The sequence below is a fragment of the Grus americana genome, chromosome 27, assembly GCF_028858705.1.
Source record: "Grus americana isolate bGruAme1 chromosome 27, bGruAme1.mat, whole genome shotgun sequence".
NCBI classification, from domain to species: Eukaryota; Metazoa; Chordata; class Aves; order Gruiformes; family Gruidae; genus Grus; species Grus americana.
In genome coordinates, this window is record NC_072878.1 from 2282315 (window position 1) to 2289823 (window position 7509).

Genomic DNA, 7509 nt, shown 5'->3' on the forward strand with positions numbered 1-7509 from the left:
AGGGGTGTCAGTGAGGGTTTGTGTCGGGGCAGTACCTGTGTGCAGGTGCAGGGGGGATGAGAGCAGGAGCAATGGGGGGACCTTTCCCTCAGTGCTGTGGGAGGCAGAGGAGGGAGAGTCCAGGGGAGGGAGAAGGGATCCCCAGGAGACATGGGCTGCTGCCCAAAGCCATCATCCAGCCCCTGCTCTGGAGAAGGTCCTGTCTGGGAGGCGGCTAATTTGGGCACATTTCCATGGCAGAGGGTATTTTGTGTCCCTCCCCTAAAGCCGGCACTGCTGGGAGCTGAGCCAGGGTCCCTCTCCCTGGGCTGGGGCTTTCACCTGCCCCAGCTCCCATGGGCAGAGAAATGACTCACGCAGGAGCTGGGTAGGGACAAGGGTTTGACACTTGGGCAGGAACCTGAAACCCAAACTGCCCTCCCAGGTCCCACTGGTGGGTCTTCAGACCCCTCAAGCTCTTCCCTGATGGGCTTCTCTGCTGCAGACCAGAAGGTGTGTTGGGTGTCCATTGCAGGGGAGCAGCCCCAGGTGGGTAGCACTGCAAACAGCAGGATCTGGCCCTAGAGCAGAAGAGGGGAGGAGGCAGCTGTCACCAAGAGCATCTCCCACAGCAGCTCCTTGCTGGGAGCTCCTCCACCCCTGGGGTAACCTTGAGGGATATGGGGGAAGCCCAGGGTCACAGACCCCTCTGCCCTGATCCCTAGAGCTTTCCTGCTGGCAGTCCCTGACCTTGTGAGATGCAGGGCTGGAGCCTCCCCCAGCTGTAGTTTCCCAAGGGATGGAAGCTGTGTTTGCTGTGCCCATGAGTGTCACCCATGATGATGACCTTGAGGGTCTCTCCCTGATAACTCTCCTCTCCTGAGGGATTTCCACAGCTGTGCTCTGCCCAGCGTGGGTCAGCAGTGCAGAGGGTTGGGGTCTCACCATCAGGCCCCTTGTGTAGGTCCTGGGGAGCTGCTGCAGGAGCAAGCACAGATCTGGGGTACAGTGATGATCCCGCATTGCTGCAGAGAACAGACCCAGCCCTCAGGGCCAGACTGTTCAGGCCCCAAAATGCCCTGAAATGGGCTCTTTCTGCTCAGGTGTGCTGCCCCCTCACACACACCCCTGGGCTCTGTGGCTCATCTACCTGAGGAGGAGGAGGAGGAGGCACAGCTCTGCCAGGTGCCAGAGTAAGGGAGAAATATTACCCCTGGGGGAGGGCAGAGCTGGCAGGGAGGTGGCATGGGGCAGACACTGGGCTCTTCTCCCTGGTCCCCACCTGGGGTGGCTTGAGTCCACAGGTCAGTGTCCATACTGGCACCAAACATCCTGTGTTCAGAAGATATCCCCACCCCACCACCCTTCTGTACTTCACTTTTATACCTTATTTCTCTGAATTTGGGCCCACTGTTCCTGGGGGGCACTGAGCACCCTGCAGTAAAAGGCCATGTCTCATGTCCCATTTGGGTTGCAGGTGGTTTTGGTGTGAGAACAGCTGAGGCACCATCTCCTGGCCCTTGCTGCCTGTGCATGGCTTTGGACAGCCCTGTGTCTCCCTGATCCCACCAGCATGGGCTGGACGGAGACACCAAACCCCCAGGAACAAGAGGTGGGTACCAGCCCCAGCAGTCCCACCTCTGCAGGGCTGTGCCTGACCTCAGCACCTCTGGGTTCCTCTGCTCAAGGCAGTGGTGATGGCAGAGGGAAAAAGACCTGGAGACAGGGACAGGGTAAGAAATGCCATTCCACCAGCTGGGAGTCCCACAGGCCTGTCCAGGCTGGTCCAGCTCAGACACCCCTAGCTGCTGGCACAGGGGGGTGTTTCCCAGCTGGGATGGGATCTGCACCTGAGCTCAGGTCCAGCACCTCTGGGAGGTGGCTCAGCAGAGGCAGCGCACACAGCCCTCCTCACCCCACAGACAGGCCCTGGGTGGGCAGGGCAGGCCCACAGTGCCTGGAGAGGACCAGTGCTCCAGCTCCAGCCTGTACCCGCCTGAGGCTGGGCACTGGGGGAAAAAGCACCCTTGGAGATGCCGGGGATCGAACCCAGGACCTCCCACATGCGAAGCGGGCGCTCTGCCGCTGAGCTACATCCCCTTCACGCCTGCCAGCAGGACAGACACTCTGCTGCTGTGACATGTCTATGACAAGCACAGCCCTGTTGTCCCCTGGGTGCCCGGGGACCCTCTGCAGAAAACAGCATTTGAAGCCTCCTGAGATGGGGGAAGTCAGGACAGCCTCTCCACGGGGGCCTGATCCTGGCACAGGGGTGCACTGCAGAGCGTTGCCCCTTCCACATCTCGGCAGGGCAATGGGGCAGAAGGAGGCTCTTGCTGCAGGCGCTGCTCCCACGCTCTGACCCACTCTGGGCTTGATGGAGAGGAGAAAGCCCCCGAGTCTCCTCTGCCACCCAGGGCAACAGCCGTCTGTCTCCCATCTGTCCCCAGCTCCACAGGAGGAGCAGAGCAACAGGGTGAGGGAAACACCCTCCCTGGGGTGAGGTGTCCCCAGGCTCTGATGGCACCCCAGGGTGTGCGGTGGGGGGACATGGGGACAGAAACCTCTCACCCCCTCATCCAGGTAGTGGGCCTCCCCCTGCACCCCCCTCCCCGGCAGCATCCCTGGAGGTGGGGTGAAGGGCAGGCTTCCATCGCCCTGGGGCTGATGCCCAGAGAGGAGCACAGAGGTGTTTCATCAGTCATTGCAGCAGGCGGGTCAAGGGGGGCAAGAAACTCTGCTCAGGACAGCGTGTGACTACACACGACGCCCATGCACTGCAGTGGGTGATCCTCAGCACGGCTTGGTCAGCTGTCCTGGGCACATCAGAGGTCTCGCTGCGACAGACCTCCAGAGGAAGGATGCTGCCATTCAGGCCTCAGCTCCAGGGAGTGCCTCTGCCTGGGAGTGGGGGGGGACAGTGGCCTCTGGTCTGGGAACTGAGAACCAGGTGAAGGGGGGTGTGAGGAGAGGAGCAGTCTGTGCACCATGGAGAATGACAAAGACAGGGTCTTTGTAGAGACCATGCAGTGGAGAGACCTCGATCCCTGTGGAGCAGGGAAGGAGGGAGAGCTGGAGACCACCCCAGAGGAGCACTGAATGGAGAGTCCTGCCCAGGGGGAGGCTGGGGACTCGTGGTGCTGGAGGAAGGCTCCTTCTGAGCTGCAGGGCTGCAGCTACAGAGCAGGGACAGTGCTCTGGCAAGAGGTGAAGGAGCAAGCAGGGCTGGGGCAGGCTGGAGGAAGGCAGACAGGTCTGCAAAAATCTGAGGGAGAAAATGATTGCTGAAGCCCGGGGTTGAACCAGGGACCTTTAGATCTTCAGTCTAACGCTCTCCCAGCTGAGCTACTTCAGCCCTGCCCCAGCAGCCCTGGTCCCCATTTCACCCATGCCAGGCCACAGGCTGGCACCCAGGAGGAGTGCTCCTCAGGGAGGTTCCCAGGGGAAAGCTGTGCCCAGCCCTGAGCAGAGGGGACCTGGCTCCTCCCTGACCCCAAGGCCAGGTGGGCTCCAGCTTTGGTGGAGGCCAGCTTACACTGGGCGTGCCAAGATGTCTGTGGGCCTTGTACAAACGGGACAGTGGTGAAGGTAAATGGGCAGACCAGGCATGTGCAACTGCAAAGGCTGAGGGTGGAAGAAGCGTGGGGCTGGTGGAAGACCTTATCTCCTTCCCCAGGGAAGGCCTCCTCCCACCCTTTTGTCCCTGGCTCCACTTCACTCACTCCTTCATTCCCAACTCCTCTATCTCCTCCCCGCTGAGCAGCGCAGGGGGATGGGGAATGGGGGTTGTGGTGAGTCCATAACAGTTGCTCTCTGCTGCTCCTTCCCTCTAAGACTTTTCCCATGGGGTCCCTCCTATGGGCTACAGTCCTTCAAGACAAACCCGCTCCAGCATGGGCTGTCCTCCATCCAGCATTCTTTCAGGAACTGTCCAACATCTTCAGTGTTGGGTCCTCCACGGACTGCAGGGCTTACTTTGCCCACCATGGGTTGCAGGGAAATACCGGCTCTACTCTGATATTCTCCATGGGCTGCAGGAGGCAATCTGCTCTTGTGCCTGGAGCACCTCTTCCCCCTCCCTCTTCACCAACCTTGGTGCTTGCAGGGCTGTTTCTCACATTTTTTCTCCCTTACTCCTCTCCCATTCTGGCACTTGTGTCCTTTCTTAAATATGCTTTTGTGAAGGTCCTACCAGCTTCACTGATGGGCTCGTTTTTGTGCAGTGGTGGTCTGCTTGGAGCCTGCTGGAACCAGCTCTGTCTGGCATGGGGAGGCAGCCCCTGGTGTCTTCTCACAGAGGACACCCCCGCATCCCCCCTGCTGCCAAAGCCTGGACACCACCACCAATACACAGTGTAAATCTTTGCCTTGCTGAATGACATCCCCTTCCTCTTCCCTCATCCACAAATACAATTTACTCGCTGGGGAGGAAGAGAGAGAACAGAGAAGGCCTTGATGCTGTGCAAACATGGTCCAGCAATAGCTACACCATCGGTGTGTTGGCAACTCTGTTTTGGTGACAAATCCCAAACACAGCACCACGGGGGCTGCCGTGAAGAAAATTAACTCCATCCCAGCCCAAACCAGTACAGTGTGCCTGGAAGAATGTTTCCAGGATTAGCTTCTCTATCTCCTTCCCAGGGAGAGAGGTGAGGCTGACTGGCCGGTAGTTCCCTGGGTCCTTCTTCTTGCCCTTCTCAAAGACAGGAGGGACATGTGGTTTCTTCCACTCTTTGGAGGACTGTATTGAGTGCGCACACGTGAACTGAGGCAAGAGGACTCCCACCACCTGTGGGTTTGTGGCAGGTATGGGAGGAAGCTGAGTCCCTGTGACGGATCCACTCGGCTCCCTGACCAAACCAGCAGTAGTTTGGTTTCAGGTCCAAAGGAGGTAAAGGCCCAGGTGTAACCTGGCCAACAACTTCTCTAGTTCCAGTCTGGTCTCTGAAAACAGGAGCAGAGGGACATGGTGAGCATTGATGTATATGGGCTTGGAAACTGGAACACCCATCACACGATTAAGACATGAGTAACAGGTGGTTCCTCCAAGACTCATTTATCAAGGAACAAAGAAAGTTGTGGGTAGAAGGAGTCTCATGCATACCTTTCCCATCACATGGAATTTGCCTATGAGCCAACCACTCTATTCCATAAATGTGGCAGCCTAAGGGTATCTTCTTTGAGCTCTCCCTGCTAAGCAGCTGGCTGCCCAGCGGTGGTCTCTCCTTGAGCTGGGACACCTCTCAAGGTTACTCCTCGAGGCTGAGACCTCTTACCCGCTGCAGATCTTTGCTAAGTGACTGATATCGTGCTTAACCTTGTGTAAGAGTGCACTAAGATTTTGTATTGGTGACTTTGATTCTGTTTTGGTAGCTGTGAATCATTGTTATATCCTCTGTGCAGCAAGGAATAGAGTGATCCTTGCCATCCAACTTTGTTAAGGTGCAGTAAAACCGCTTTTGCTGATACTTCTGGCGGTGGTTCTTTAATTGGTCTAAATTGCCCGTCTGTGACAAACTGGTGTAGTCAGCAGGAGTCTGGATCAGGATTTGCGACAGGAGACCTTACTGCAGCCATACACTGTATATAAAGCTGGCTTATGAGAAGATGAAGAGAGACTTTTTACCAGGGCCTGTAGTGATAGGACAAGAGGCTTTTAAACTGGAAGAGGGTAGGTTTAGATTGAACATAAGGAAGAAATTTTATCTGGTGAGGGTGGTGAGACACTGGCAGAGGTTGCCCGGAGAAGTTGTGGATGCCCCATCCGTGGAAGTGTTCAATGCCAGGTTGGATGGGGCTTTGAGCAACCTGGTCTAGTGGAGGGTGTCTCTGCACATGACAGGAGGTTTGGAACTAGATGATCTTTAGAGATTTTGTTCCAACCAAAACCATTCAATGATTCTATGATCCTGTTCTTATCAACTTCCCTCTTCTCAGCATCAAGCAGATGAGCAGAGGTTCAGCAAGAGAATAGCCAAGGGCTGTGAACAGAGGTGCAAGGGAGAACACCCTGGCATGACCTGCCTCCCAGCCTCACATCACCCTGGGTGGAGATGACATGGATCCTGCATCTATGTCATGGTGTTGTCACTCAGGTCTCCAGATCCCTTTGGGAGGCCCTGGGGTGTCTGCCCCACAGCAGCTCTTGGCTTTCCTGGAGGTTCGGTGCTGTGTTTGCCCACTGAGTGGAGTTGTGTTTGGCACCCAGGCACCTGGCATGGCACTAGAGTGGCACGAATGGCATGAAAATGTGAGCTCAGAAATAAAAGTCTTCAGTGCAGGGGTGTGGGTGTGCCTTAGCTTTATAGTGACTGGAGCTTTAGTGAGTACATTGGAGAGAGATAGAGAGACCCGGGGCACTCCTCGCTTTGATCAGCTCAGGAACGTATTGCACAAGGCACGTTCAGGTGCCCTAAACCTCTGGGGTCACTGCGGGTGGCCAAGGATCTCCTCCTTCTCCCTCTGGCCCTCAGCTGATGCTCAGGAAGGAGGTGGGCATTCTCAGAGATTTTCCATCAGACCTCGCAAACACTTGCACATGTCTTGGACCAACCCTAGCACTTCGGTCATCACAAAATGTCTGTATGTGAGCTCGTGAGTCCCCGCTGAATAAAGGCAAAGGCTCCGAGCAGGGGCTCACGCGCTGGTAACTCTGTTGTGCACACCTGAACTGAACCAGGAGGATTCCCAGCTCCTCTGGGTCTGTGAGGTTGAAGTGGGGAGCTGAATCCCGCTTCATCCAAGGGCTTCCTGGTCAGGAGGAGATGCCTCATTGCCTCAGCTGAACCCCTGCCCTGCACAAGGGAAGCCAACCCCTCCCTGTGCCTGTCTGTGTGTCCTTTTTCTTTCTCATCGGTGTCCAGAGGGGGACACTGACACCTGTCATAGAGAGCCACCCTCTGGAAGGACCAACTGTGCTGCTGCAATCAGTCTCTCTCCACTTTTGGTGACTGCTTCAGGCGATGTTGCAGCATGTTCCCCAGGGGTGACCCCGGTGCCTTTCAGGAGCTGCCAGCCGCAGAGCCGCAGGGACATCTGCAGTGAGCCCAGAGAGGGCAGAGAAAGTGGTGCCTTGGGCTGGTCCTCTGCTGCTGCTGAGCTGGGCTGGGCTCCTGGGAAGGAGGGAGCTCATGGCAAGAGGGCAGCGCTGAAGAGAGACAGCTCTGCCCAGGAGCAGCTCCTCTGCAAAGCGCAGCAGGGCTGAGGGCACTGCCTGCAGGCACCAAGTGAGACAGCGGGAGGTTAAAGGCAATCTGGGTGGGAGGATGCTGAGAGCTCACAGAGAAATCTTCACCGCTGTGGACGTGTTCTGTCTCTGGCTGCAGGGCAATGCACAGGAGTGTCCTGATGGGATCTCCCAGAGCTGGCACATCCCATGCTTGGTGTAGAGGAGAGGGACGTGCTCTGGAGCAAGGATTTCCTGCTTTACTGTTAGAGGGACAGCGGGGCACGACCCCTGCCTTCTCCCAGGGAAGGCTGCAGGGGTGTGAAGCCAGGTGTACCCCCAGGGGTGCCCAGGGCTGTCCTTCC

General features: G+C 57.1%; 2 non-coding genes across 2 annotated transcripts; both read right to left on the reverse strand.

The window, feature by feature from the left end:
• Positions 1-2007: 2007 nt before the first annotated feature.
• TRNAA-CGC (transfer RNA alanine (anticodon CGC)) lies at positions 2008-2079 on the reverse strand. Its single transcript has one exon. It is a non-coding gene; the product is annotated as a tRNA-Ala (tRNA).
• A 1182-nt stretch (positions 2080-3261) lies between these two features.
• TRNAF-GAA (transfer RNA phenylalanine (anticodon GAA)) lies at positions 3262-3334 on the reverse strand. Its single transcript has one exon. It is a non-coding gene; the product is annotated as a tRNA-Phe (tRNA).
• Positions 3335-7509: the final 4175 nt, after the last annotated feature.